Consider the following 12,686-nt stretch of genomic DNA (forward strand, 5'->3'; position numbering starts at 1 on the left):
ACTTCTAATAATATGTATTAGTGGTGCATGGAGGTATGTATTTTTATCCTCTTTGTTTTCTTATTTGCTTCTCTCCTTTCTTTCTTTACCTTTTCTTTCTTTCCTTTCTTTTTATTTTTTAATTGTTGCCTTTTCAAGAATTCCACTTCTGTGAAATGATTCTGGTTTTTTTTTTTCATTTGCTTGATTTCTTAATAAGTCTCTTTTATTTGTTTATTTTTGTAACTAAATTTATAGGGGTGACATTGGTTAGTAAAATTATATAGGTTTCAAGTGTATGTTTCTATAATACATCATCTATATATTGCATTGTGTGTTCACCACCCAGAGTCAGTTATTCTTTCACCATAGTTGACGCCCTTTGTCCTCTTTCACCTCCCTTCCTCCTTTTCCTCTGGTAACCACTAAACTGTTAGCTGTGTCTATGAGATTTTCTTTGTTTGTAGTGTTCATTTGCCACTTTCAGTTTTGTATCCAACATATAAGTGGAATCATATGGTTTTCGACATTTTCTGACTTATTTCGCTTAGCATGATAATCTCAAGATCCACCCATGTTGTCACGAATAGCAGTATTTCATCTTTTTTATGGCTGAGTAATATTCCATCGTGTATGTATAACACATCTTCTTTATCCAATCTTCTATCAAAGGACACTTTGGTTGTTTCCGTGAGTTGGCCACCATAAATAATGCTGCAATGAATATAGGGGTGCATATATCTTTATAGATAAATGTTTTCAGATTTTCTTTTAGATACACTAATGTTTTTGCTGTTTGACTTGAATTTTTTATGTTGAAAGTTGACCTAAATATGATCTATTAAAGATATAAAACTAAACTTGCATTAAATGAAATTATAAGTATGGATATTATATATTTTTAAATACCATAAAACTTAATATAGCTCCATTAATTCTACTATTAGCCTTTAAAAATATATTCCTTAATTTAAAAGAGAACATTTTAAATACACCAGTTAAAATGCTGAACTTTTAAAGTTTTTAAATGTCTAAATACTTGGTATTTATTGCTCGAATAACATTCAAGATGGTTTACGTATTTTAATTTGTCATAACTCTTCTCAAATTAGTCATGCTTAAAAGTAGCCTTAATACTAGTTTCTCTCTTAACACTTTGGTATGAAATTTTCACTACTGATAATTGTGTTTACCATTTTAGTTTGGTGTCTGTCTTGGGTTGTCAGAATACTGTAGCCCTGAACTGTAATTCAGATTATTTTCAAAAACTTTTTTCTAAGGAGATGATTTTTGAAAGTAACTTTAATTTCTTCAGATTTTGAATTTAATTGGTTGGGACTGTTTTGGAATGAAAGGGGGAAAAGCCATTTCAAGATCATTGTGATGCCATTTCAAACACAACATATCAAATATCATTATTTCAAGGAACTATGGCAAGGAAGTACAGTCTTTGAATACTCATGTCATTATAACATTGATGAGAAAAAATAAATGATTACCAGCTGGGGCCATGCTGCTTTGTGGATTTTGAACGTGCTCCCCATGTCTGCATGGGTTTTCTTCTGGTACCATGGTTTCCTCCCACATCTCAAAGGTGTGCACATTAGGTGAGCTGATGTGTCTGAATTGTCCCAGTCAGATTGGGGGTGGGTGTGTGTGCGCCCTGCAATGGAAGGGTGTCCTGTTCAGAGTGGGTTTTGCTTTGTGTCCTGAGCTGCCGGGGTAGGCTCCAGCCACCTGTGACCATGAACTGGAATGAGCGGGTTGGAAAAGAATTATATTACTTGTTTTCATTCTTCTTTCTTAAATGTACCTATAGCTGACATTTATTTCAATGTTTAATATGAGAAGTGTTTGGGGTCTGTATTTAGAAGTTTGGTGTTTCATGACCAGAAACATGCCAAGGAACTTAACTCTTTATTTATATCAATTAGCCCATGGTAAAATTGGTTTCAATATATGTTGGTTCACTTATGCAGTTTTCAATAACCTATCAATGGCATTAAGTGAGGACTTACTGTTCATGTTCTTGCTATTTGAGAGTTAAACTTCACAAATTATTTTATAGGAAAAAGAAGTATGCCTTTGGTAATGGTTCCTTGTCATTTGGTGGAAAGGATATATTGAATTTCATGTATTTTAATCACTGCAAGGATTTTTACACCCTGTAAAAAAATCAAAATGCCCTTAGGGATCTAATGTAATCACATGTTTAAGCTTTACCCCAGACATCCCCAGTGCTGTCTCATTGGCCCTCTGAAAACCCTAGCCTCTCCATAGATATAGAAGGCTCTCCATAGATAGTGAGAAAAGAATTATGAATGAACAAATGTATAAGCTTAGTACTACCATGAAAATCCCTTCTACAAGTCTAATATTAATCTATAAATTTGAGATCCAAATTTTGAACAAGCCTCAGAGTATATGGGTTGAGGTTGTCAAGTTAGTAATGACCATTTTTCTTTAAAGGCTTATTTTAAGTGAAAATATTTTGCATTATTTTTTTCATAATATGACAATTGCACAGAAATCTAGCTTAGAGTACACTTACAGACTTAATTATAATAAAAAACCCCCAAAAGTTTGGACATTGAAGTTCTGCATAAATAAATTACAGTATCATGCCAAGACTAATAATGTTGAATATCATTTTTCCTAATTTTTGACATTTTACATATTAAAAAAATTAAACTTCTGAAAATTGCCTCAAAAGATAGTGCATTTTGTTCATAGATGTTCATCCTTTGTCTAAATATGACTTTTCTTTCAACTTTTTTTTTTAAAGATTTTATTGGGGAATTGGGGGAGGGAACAGAATTGGGGACTCAGGGAAGGGGAACAGACAAGTTGCTGTCCTTTTGTTTTTCAATCTAGTTGTGGAGGACATCACTTCAGTGGTCCATGTTGTGTTGTGATCATTGCGGTCTTCCTGGTTGAGGCAGATTGGTCACAGGCCATTGGATGGCTGCTCACGGTGGCTCACTGCAGCTCACGCCAGCTGCCAGCCGCTCACGCTGGCTGCCAGCCACTCACTGTAGCTCACGGCAGCCCATTGCAGCCCTACTGAAGCCTATGCCTTCATCGGTGACACACGGCGGCCCAGCTCCAGGTCGAGCTGTTGTTCACCATCTTAGCAGTAGAGGGTGCAGCGTTACTGGCCCATGTGAGATCTGAACCAGCAGCCCTGCTGCTCAGAGTTCGAGCTCCCAAGCCAGCTCTTAATCAACGAGCCACTTGGCCGGCCCTCTACTTGTTTAATTCAACTTTTAAATTAGAAATGCTTGTGATGCCTAAATGACATGTGAATATAGAATACTAGTTTTACTATACTAATCTCTTTTGCTTGTTACCTTAGTGTCATCCTAAACAGCTGATTAACATTAAAGTGGCAGGGACCTATGTCTGTATCTGCAGATACTGTATAGAGAATCATACCATATACAAATCCTGTATTTGCAGATTCCAAATATGATACCATATGCGAATTAGTCAATCAGTCAGTTCATACATATGTCATACAGGTTGGCCGTGCATTGATTACTGAGTTATTGTAGATGCTGTAGGGTCACTGTTGTCCAAAACATGATCTTGCATTCTCAGAGCTTACAACCAAGTTGGAAAGACAAGAGCCATAAAATAATAGCAAATTAATATAAATCCTGGATAGACAATGAAATGATTAGAGCTGACGAATTTCAATGTGCTCATTGAGGCTTATGGAGAAGTGAGATTGGAAAAAACACTCTGTGTTATAAAATTTAGAGAGGCATATATAAGAGACAGAATGCTAATATGTCCATTCAATATGCATATTGTTTTACTACTTTTAAGGTGTGTTTTGACATGTTATATGAATATTTGCTCATCATATTACATATTTTATAACATTTTATTGATTTCCCAATATTCCCTCATCTGCTATGTCAGCATTTAATCATTGTTGTTAAACTATTAAAGGGTTTTAATAAGATACTTATTTAACAAAATGCACCAACTATAAGAATTACCTGTGTACATGGAAGAGATTTTTTTTATAATGGTAGTGAGTCATTTCTTCAATTTATTGAGCACCTATTATGTACCAGGTATTCTCTTGAGTACTGGCAATGAAGCACCGAAAGAAAGAGGCAAACTCCCTGCCATCGGGGAGTCTATGGTTTAGTGATAGGAGTGGGTAACAAACAATATAAGTAGGTAAAATATACAGTGTGTTAAATAATGAAAAATAATAAAGAGGGAAAAAATAAAGAAGGAAGAGGGGTATAGGTGAGGATAAAAATTATAGATAGGGTAGCCAATGAGGACCTCACTGAGAACGTAACTCGAGTAACAACTTGGGAGCCCTGAGGGACTAACCATGTGTGTATCCGAGAGACGAATATTCCAGGCAAGAGGAACAGAAAACTGTTTTCTTTCCTTGAGCTGGCTGTCCACACAAGACTTGTACTTAATTGTCAAGGAGGAGATTAGGGAGCAAGAAGCAAACACCCATTACTTAGAGAAAAAAGACCTATTTTTGCTTTAACAATCCTGTAATTTCTGTATTCTAAATAATATCATATATATAAGTGTTCCGGTATTTTTGAAATGAAGTACCATTCCATTCTGAGCATCAAACATTTACAAAAGGCTTTTTTCTAGATGCCATGACAAATAATATTTCTGCCTCATGAGTTTGCTTAGTATAATGGAGGGGGAAGGTTAACAAAAATGATGAGCAAAAAATGTAGTGGGAACATGTAGAGTCTGGGTAACATTAGATGTATTCTTATTAGAAGCAAGAACAATCAAATCCAGCATTTGCCTCAAGTCTTGGATATCCCAAAACATTTCACTTTCTAGATAAAGGGACCTCGCCCAATTAAGTAGATTACTATTTTTGTAGGAGGACCTGTTTATAGAACTATTATAAAAGGCTGTTTTTAGTACTCATAAACCCCCAAAACAAAAAGTTGTATATTAAATATGCATTATGCTTTCTTTCATTGGGCTTATAGTGTATGCCATATGTGTGATGATTCTGATCATATATGTAAGAAAGGATAATTTTAGTTTTTGCTAATTGTGGCTGCAAACCAAAAATAATTATGATTATGTAAATAGCTGTTGAAAGTGCCAAAGCACTTTAGCTAACATATGTATCATTAAGAAATATAATGGCAGCTCTGGTGTAGTGGGGTTGTGATAGCTGCAGCAAGCACACAGAGAAAGTCACTGAAGTATTAGGCTTCTCTTGGCTGGACAGGGATCTAACTGCCACCATGTGAAGCAATAGGGTGAAGGCCAAGACCACCAAAAAGTGCCCCCAGCGTGCAGCATCCAATGTGTTCTCCATGTTTGACCAGTCACAGATGCAGGAGTTTAAAAAGGACTTTAACGTGCTTGACCAGAACAGAGATGATTTCATTGACAAGGAAGATTTGCATGCAAACCTTCAAAGAGATATGCTTGCCTCCCTGGGGAAAAATTCAACCGATGAGCATCTAGACACCATGTTGAATGAGGCTCCAGATCCCATAAATTTCACCATGTTCTCATGATGTTTGGTGAGAAGTTAAATGGCACAGATTCAGATGTCATCAGAAATGCTTTCGCTTGCTTTGATGAGAAGGCAACTGGCACCATTCAGGAAGATTACCTGAGAGAGCTGCTGACAACAACAGGAGCTCGGTTTACAGACGAGGAAGTTGGATGAGCTGTACAGAGAAGCACCTTTTCACAAAAAGGGAAATTTCAATTACATTGAGTTTGCGTGTATCCTTAAACATGCAGGAAAAAACAAAGATGACTGAAAAGAACTTCAAATTCCAACCAAACATTCCTTGTCACCACTCTGGGTATTTCTGAGGCTTTCTCTTAGAGTCTATAGCATACCTTAGCTTTACAGCTTTTGCTTTTCTTGTATTTATTCTCAGCCATTTTGGGCACATACATCGCTATAATCAGACTGGAAATGGGACTTTTTGTCATTTTCAGAATAGAAAATAGGGTAATTTAACTTACCAGTCTCCCCTCAAAATAATTGCAGTCTACATAGTCAATATATTTTTTCAGAGAAAGTTATTCACTCAATTTTTTTCTGAACCATAATTAAACTTTATAAAAACTTAAAAGAAAGAAATATAATGGCAGCTTTGATAAATAGCTCTAACCCCAATCTCTGTTACAAAATATGTAGTTCTCTGTGAAACAATCTAATGACTATACATGAAAATCGTGAAATGAAGTTTGACATAATGTTCTTGGCCTCGTGTCATCTTTACTGCTGATGCAACCCTCGTGTTGGACATTCACATGCTTTCACTTCTTAAGTTACAAAACCATAATACACATATGATCTGCATACAAATCTCCACTCCTTTTCAAATCCAAATACCTGAAATTATGAACCAACTTCAAAGTCCTGACATCACATAGCCCTACGTCGTGGGTATACCATAATGGCTGGTTTGTAGTAGGACTTAGAGATCCGTGAAGTACACAAATATTATCAAACTGCACTTCCATTTCTTATACCTCAATTTCTTTGAAATTTATCTAGCTTTCTTGGTTTTTTTTTGTTTTTTTTTTAGCTGAACCATCCTGCCACCTGTTAGCAGCTCAGCGGTAATCGAACTGGCAACCCTGTTGCTCAGAGCTCACACTCTTGAGCAAGCTCTTAACCAACTGAGCCACTTGGCCGACCCTTTCTTGTTTTCTGTTACAGAGTTTTGCTTATTTTAGTGTCAACGTCATCATTTAAGTGATCATTTCAAGTGATTTAACAATGTTATAAAATGAATAAATTTCAGGTTTCTCATTAAAAGAATAGTTTTCCCCTCAGAGATGTTGGCAGGAAAGGGCATATTGGTTCATGAATTTTTTCCCCAGTAATATCAACTTTAAAAGAAGAGAAATTATCTAAGGAGAGAAATTTTCCTGATAGCATTAAATGAAAAAAGAAAAACAAACAAACAATGAAGTTATAGTAACTAGAGTCGTGCAGAAATCAAATTGTTTTGGAGAAATCCCTTTCTTCATAGATGTTTGGTTAAGCCATTCCATCTTATAATGTGTAATAAACTTAAAATAAGGTGAAACAGAGATGCATCTGGTTCAGTTTTCAAATCTGTGTTCTCTGGGACACTGGCATCACTAGATTCTACTGGTTTTGTGTAACAATGGATAGTGTCTGCTTCCTTCTTAAATACTGTAACTCTCATTAGCGTTTTCAAGGTTCTGATAACTCCTGCAGCAAAGAAAGCTCTTTAACCTTCCTTAATCCAATGTTTACCAAACTTATTTGCTAAGGGACTATTGTTTTTTTGCATCAGATCAATTAACATGATCTGGACTAGTGTTTCCTGGAGGGAAATGCTGCTAAAATACCTTAGTAATTGCTGCTAGAATGAAACCCATATCCAATTAACAAAGAGGTTTTTAGTTTTGTAAAATCACAGTGCACAGATTGATGCTGGGTGTATGATCCTGGAAGGTAATCTGAATTACTGATCTTATAGATGTTGGCAGTGAATAGTAATTGGCTACTTACAAAACAACTCACTTAGAACATCTTTGGAATTTGTCACTACTACTTTGGAGCAGGCAACTAAAATGTATATTTCATACTTTGGGTTCTATGAAAATATGCTGAATTTAAGATCAGAAATGTGTTGAGCATCATTTAATAGAATTGGCCTTAAATGTGAGAGGGCTTAGTATTTACTTGTGACACATAATTTTGGGAGAGCTCCAAGGCTCGCCCAAAACTGTCTTGTTCGTATCCTAATACTCAATAAAATTCGACCCTAGCGCTCCTCCACTGTCATTTGAATTAGGTAATCAAAACAACCATACCATTTTCTATCTCATGACTCTGCTTAGGTTTTTTTTTTCTCTTCCCCAAATGCCTTTCTCCTTTATGCCTCAATCACTACCCATCAGAATCCTCTGGCACTTTCCAATGACCCTGCCTCTAGCTAATACCTTTCCTCATTTTCTCTGTAGTGGACAGGTATTTGTCCAGGCCTCTGTGGGGTAATCCAAATAATTCCTCCTTTCTCTATATCTCAACAGGACTTTGCTTGCCTCTTTGTTATAAAACATTCTATGAAATACAACTATTGTATATAGCATAATAGTACACCAGCAGTGATGAGGTACTTTTCATAATCAAAGACTATATATCGCTTATGATAAATAATGTATTTTGAATCTTGACACTTATAAATGAATGTCATGGCAATTTCAAAATTGGTCTTTGTCATCTTTTTTTTGCACTGGGAATGCCACATGAAATCCAGATTGAAAGTCACATTCTGAATTTCTATTTATTAGTTATGTACTGAAATACACATGGGATATTTTACATGTAAACAAGAAATTTCTCTCCTTAGAACCCAGCATTTTTAATCTACTGCCTTTTATCATGTGGTTCTGGCCGGTTGAAATTTGTTTACAAAAATTTTAAAGCACTATGATGCATACAACTGCATAGTCAAATTGTGGTCTCTTAGTCCCCTCCAGATGTGGTTCTTCACCCATTTAATTTCATAGTTAGAAATCTTTCATTTCTAACTATTTACTTTTAGACAATTTCAGATTTGCAAAGAGTTTGAAAAATATTACAGAAATTCTCTTATGGTTTTCAACCTACTTCCTCAAGTGTTAATATCTTGTATAACTAGGATATAATTTTGAAAAGCAGGAAATTAACAGTCAAGCAATTCTATTAACTACTCTATAGACCTAGTCAAGTTTCTTTAGTTGTCTCACTAAGGTCCTTTTACGTCTAGGATCTAAACTTTAAATCATCTTAGTCTCCTCTAATCTGACTGTTCTTCGTCTTGTCTGTCATGACCTTGACACTTATAAAGATTGCTAGTCAATTATTTTGTAGAATGTCAGTTTTAGGTTGTCTGATGTGTACACATGATTATGTCCTTTGAGAAATATATTCATAGTTTTAGGAATATATTTGAGGAAGGTATGGGTGGCAAAAATTTATTTCTCAAAATGCTTTGTTGAATCATAGCCTAATTTACCAGGTGGTAAGAGAAGATATTTTAGAGTTTTTTAAAAAGGCAGAAAATGTCTTATATTTTTGCAGATATCCTGTCCTGTATCATTTCTTTGAAAGATTTATGAGATTGTGTTTCAAAGCTCAGCAAGTCTCTGTTGACATGAATATGCATCATAGATTTTAAAAAAATAGCTTTTTAAATATGGAAGTATTTTTGAAATCACACACATTACCTATTTTCTTTCTTAGTAATCAGTAGTAGGTAATATCAGACAACTCAAGATGCTGAAATTTAATTGTTTGAAATGATCTATTCATTGCCCTGGCTGGGAAATCTTATCCTTGATTGATACACCTCTTCAATGAATATCACAGATTACCAAATTTAGAATACGCTACTTTAAATGGAGAATGATAAAACTTCTTTTGATGTATTTACCTTCCTCTCCATTTTCTTTTTTCTTTTTTTTTGTGTGTGTATGTACATAATTTCTTTAAATTTATTGGGGGTGACAATTGTTAGTAAAGTTACATAGATTTCAGGTGTACAATTCTGTAACACATCATCTATATATCACATTGTGTGCTCACCACCCAGAGTCAGTTCTCTTTCCATCACCATATATTTGATCCCATTTACCCTCATCTAACTTCCCCCTCCCCACTTACCCTCTGGTAACCACTAAACTATTGTCTGTGTCTATGAGTTTTTGTTTCTTTATTTGTTTGTCTTGTTCGTTTGTTGCTTTCAGTTTTATTTCCAACATATGAGTGAAGCCACATGCCTCTCTACTTTTTCTGTCTGATTTATTTCAGTTAGCATAATAATCTCAAGATCGATCCATGTTGTCGCAGACATACAATAGCCAACAGATATATGAAAAAATGCTCAACTTCACTAGCTATTAGGGAAATGCAAATCAAAACCACAATGAGATATCACTCCACATCTGTTAGAATGACTATCATCAACAAGATAAATAACAAGTGTTGGAGAGGCTTTGGAGGAACCCTCATACACTGTTGGTGGGAATGCAGATTGGTGCAGCCACTATGGAAGGCAGTGTGGAGGTTCCTCAAAAAATTAAAAATAGAACTACCATATGACCCAGCATCCCCTCTCCTTCTGTTTATACCCAAAAAATCTGAAAACATTTACCCGTAAATATATATGTACTCCAATGTTCATTGCAGCTTTGTTTAAGGTGGCCAAGACATGGAAACAACCGAAGTGTCCTTTGGTAGGTGATTGGATAAAGAGGATGTGGTACATATACACCATGGAAGATTACTCGGCCATAAGAAAAGATGAAACACTGTCATTTGCGACAATATGGATGGCCCTCTCCATTTTGTAATGTGCCTTTCTCTTTGGAAAACTTTCTCCACCCTGCTTTTTCCTAACTTCTCCATTCATTTTGACCATTTTCTGCATTGACCAGTTTACCCCACCCAATCTGTAATCTGGTTTTTCTCCCAGACGCTTCCTGGAAACTGCTCACCCAAAGAGAGCAAATGACTTTCTACTTGCTAATCTGCCACACTTGGGCATCAGTTGACAATATTGGGCATTCTCTTCTGTCATGAAACACTTACCTTCTCATCATATTGGAGATCCGTTCTCTGTTGGTTCTCCTGATGCTTCCCAGAATGTTTCTTTTCATTCTCACCTTCTCTAATTTGTGTTTAAATATGTATAGACACTCCATAGGTTTCTTCTCTAGCCATACCATGTATGCACTCTGAACTATTTCAAATCCTCAATTCTCTTGGGAAGCCTCAAAGGCTCCCAAAGGTTCAGTTATCACCTTTGTGCACGTGATTTGATCTTTACCTCTAATTTGGATATCCATCCTGAATTTCTCATAGGTACTTCAAACTCAATTAACCATCAAACTAAAATTATTATTTCCCCCTTGAACCTGAACTTCTTATTTTTCCTACCCCCACTCTCAGACTTGGGTTGTGGTTTAATATACTCATTAGATTACCCATCACACACTGTTCTCTGCCTCCTAACCCATACAGTTAGTCTGGATTATTCTCCCTCTCTCTTTCTATGTTGTACATGCTGATATTTTATTTAGGTACAGTTGAAATAATACCTCAAGCATCAAATGATGCCTACTTTGATCAACTCAAAAAATAATTAAAGGACTCTTACGTTTGTAATTAATATCATTGTTTCATGTTTTACCACTAGTTGTAGACCTGTATGTATTGCTTTCCTCATTGGATTATAAATTCTCCAAGTAATCTTGTGGCCTTCTTAATCTAGTCCAGTAACATATTTGCATACTGATTTGTTGAACTGACTTCAAGTGAATCACGCCTGGTTTGTCGTTGTTGTTCTTGTGGTTATTTGATTTGTTTTATTTTGTTTAGTCAGCCATGCAAGCAGCATGCTCCTCCCAAGGATGATCATTTATAATATGGGCAGTAAAAATTAGAATGAAAGCAGCTGGGAATCTCCAGAAAATAATGGATTCCCTCTCAGTATACTAAGAGCAATATATTGGGCAGCTCCTAAAATAAAACAGGTTTTTATCAAACCCAGTATGCTAAAGCAGGAAACATAATCACATTATTTGCAATTTATTGTTGCTCCCATAGTGATCTACACATCAGAAGGTATCTATTCTAATACTTCATTTCTGAAACTTAATGCTATGTTTAATTTATCTAGTAAGGACCTCTTAGCACCTCAAATAGATGCTTTAAAAAACAAGACACCCAGTTGTTAGTCTAGGGAAAAAGAATAAATGTAAATTTAGCACTTTTTCAAGGTGAATCTTCACATTTTGATGTCTTGACAGCATTCAATAAAAATCTAGTATTCTTAGAGACAATCTACTAATTTGCTGATTGTTTCTAGAGCTAAATATGTTCATAAGTTTTGAAAGTAGGTTTTAAATAATTGACCTTTATTTGGGGCAATATTTGTATACATATGCATAAGTGCAGTCTTTTATAATATAAATATACTTTTCAGGACCTTGTCACTGCTTCTGAGATAAAGAAAACTCTTGATGTCAAGACTAAACGGAGAGGAGAATGAAATACACGATATGGTAAGTGACTTGCAAATAGACCAATGTGGCCAAGTTTCTAAAGCTCCATTGTGTGGTTATCATTTGTGTTTTGCATACATATAAAATGAATAATTAGGGTAGTCACTATTGCAAGAAGTAATGAAATGTGACCACAGTTGAGTCAAATTTTGTCCACTTCTATAAGATTATTTTGACAAACTTGATGTAAAAAGACACTTGGTTATCACTCATGGCAGGTAATTTTAACTCTGATTTTTAATCAGGAAAAATTCAAGATTGCCAATATGTCTGGGACACACAAATTTGTGCTCCTAGAGCAACACAGTTTCTTAACATGGCATTTGGGATTATAATAGTGGTTTATAAAATAGAAGGCAAAGACTTTACAGTTTCTTAAAATTTGATTTTTACTTTAAGTTATTGAAACTATTAAAAATAGACAAGCAACAGTTAAGCATATCTTGATGCTTAAAGAGTTTTTTATTATTATTGTTACTATTAGTTACAAAAACAAGTTAGTTTTACTTAGTTTATAAGCACTTCCAGTGTTTCGGGTTGTTTTCTTGATGTATTTTCTATAATGATATAGGAAATTTATTGTATAAGTTTCCTTTTCTCTTCTCATCCTATTCAGAAGAACCTCTGTAGGACTT

General features: G+C 35.1%; 1 long non-coding RNA gene and 1 pseudogene across 2 annotated transcripts in view; both read left to right on the forward strand.

Annotated features, from left to right (window-relative positions):
• Positions 1-12,686, forward strand: part of LOC109391718 (uncharacterized) — a 431,571-nt gene that overhangs the window by 196,502 nt on the left and 222,383 nt on the right. For both annotated transcript variants that reach the window (XR_002125904.1, XR_002125903.1), the window contains exon 4: positions 11,973-12,051. This is a non-coding gene — a long non-coding RNA (uncharacterized LOC109391718). The remainder of the gene's footprint in view (positions 1-11,972; positions 12,052-12,686) is intronic.
• LOC109391717 (myosin regulatory light polypeptide 9 pseudogene) lies at positions 5,232-5,771 on the forward strand (annotated as a pseudogene).

Source organism: Hipposideros armiger, unplaced genomic scaffold (assembly GCF_001890085.2).
Source record: "Hipposideros armiger isolate ML-2016 unplaced genomic scaffold, ASM189008v1 scaffold_300, whole genome shotgun sequence".
Classification (NCBI taxonomy): domain Eukaryota; kingdom Metazoa; phylum Chordata; class Mammalia; order Chiroptera; family Hipposideridae; genus Hipposideros; species Hipposideros armiger.